The sequence below is a fragment of the Triticum dicoccoides genome, chromosome 4A, assembly GCF_002162155.2.
Source record: "Triticum dicoccoides isolate Atlit2015 ecotype Zavitan chromosome 4A, WEW_v2.0, whole genome shotgun sequence".
NCBI classification, from domain to species: Eukaryota; Viridiplantae; Streptophyta; class Magnoliopsida; order Poales; family Poaceae; genus Triticum; species Triticum dicoccoides.
Genome location: NC_041386.1, coordinates 59,873,398 through 59,875,055, shown reverse-complemented (window position 1 = coordinate 59,875,055; position 1,658 = coordinate 59,873,398).

Here is a 1,658-nt window from a genome sequence, read left to right as displayed (position 1 = left end):
TTGTCGGAGCCATGGTAGGGTTCACGAGTGTGAAGCTTCCCCATCTCACTGGTCAGGTGCTCTGTCGCCCCAGAGTCCATGTACCAGTGGGGATCAATGGAGTAGGACTGAGTGTGTCCCTGTGGCTTCTGCGGCGGCGGGCGATCAGCCATGGCGACCTGACGAGCAAAGTTGCGTGTATCCTTCCCGTCATTGCCGAGACCAAGAAAACCCCGCTGGAAGCGCTTGTGACACTTCGAGGCCCAGTGCCCATCGCGACCACAAAGCTGGCACACACGTGGACCGCCAGCCCCTGGTAGCGTCGCAGTAGGAGGAGGGGCCGAGGTGGGTGGTGGTGACTGCCCCGAAGGAGCCCTGGATGAAGCAGAGGAGCGACCACCCTTGGTGGCGGCGTTTGCCGAGAGGGCGCCGTTGCCCCTGGATCGGCGCGTCTCGACTCGTTGCTCAGTAAGCAGGAGGCGTGAAAAGACCTCGTGTGCTGGCATGGGCGTGGAGTTGCCCCTCTCATTGATGATCTCGACTAGGGCGTCATACTCCTCATCAAGACCATTGACAATAAACGAGTTGAACTCGGAGTCGGTGAGGGGCTGTCCAATGGAGGCCAGCGTGTCGGCGAGACTCTTGACTTTGTTGTAGAACTCAGTGGCGGTGGAGTCAAGCTTCTGACACTCCCCAAGTTGGCGACGGAGCCCAGATACACGAGCCTGCGACTGTGCCGCAAACGAGCGCTCAAGAATAGTCCATGCCTCGTGGGACGTCTTGGCGAAGACAACAAGCCCAGCAACGGCCGGAGAGAGCGACCCCTGGATGGAGGAGAGGTTCGCCTGATCCTGCCCTGTCCAGACACGGTGAGCCGGATTATAGACCGGACCATGCACGCTGTCAACCAGCGCAGGAGGGCAAGGGAGAGAGTCGTCGACATAGCCAAGCAGGTAGTGACTCCCAAGAAGCGGAAGAACCTGCGCGCGCCAGAAGATGTAATTGTCCGACGACAACTTGATGGTGATGAGATGGCCGAAGTGAAACGGCGGCGGCGGCTGCGATCCCATCGAGGAGACTGGCTGAGGTGAGAACACCGTGGAGACAGTCGGAGGGGCAGCCGGCGCGGTGACAGAGGGCGCGATGGCCGCGGTTGACGCCGCGAAGCCTGCCAGCGCGACGTCCTCCGCCACCAGCGGCGCAGTGGCCGAGGGCGCGACAGCCGCGGTTGACGGGGCGGCGGTGGTGTGAGCCACAAGCGCCTGCCCGGGCGAAGTAGCAGCCGGCGGGAGCGCGAAGAGGGAGCCGACGCTCCGTGTCCCGATCGGCGCCTGAAGGGAGGCGGCATCCAGCGGCCTCGAGAGAAGTGCCGCGAGGGAGGCCGGCAGAAAACCGGTGGCGGTGGAGCCGGACGCAGCGGCGGACGTCATAGCAGTCGGGCGACGGCGGCGGCGGGCGCGGTGGCGGCGGCGGTGGCGGCGGCGGTTTAGGGTTTTTAGGCGGAAGCGGACGTAACCTAGCGTGATACCATGTAAGACAATAGGCTTTGGGGGGAACCGGCACAACCCTCTAGGGGTGGCCTATCACATATATATATATATATATAATGAGGTGGTTACAACGTTACAATATACACATGTAAATACAGTCTAACACAAACACATTTTCCAAGGCCTTGA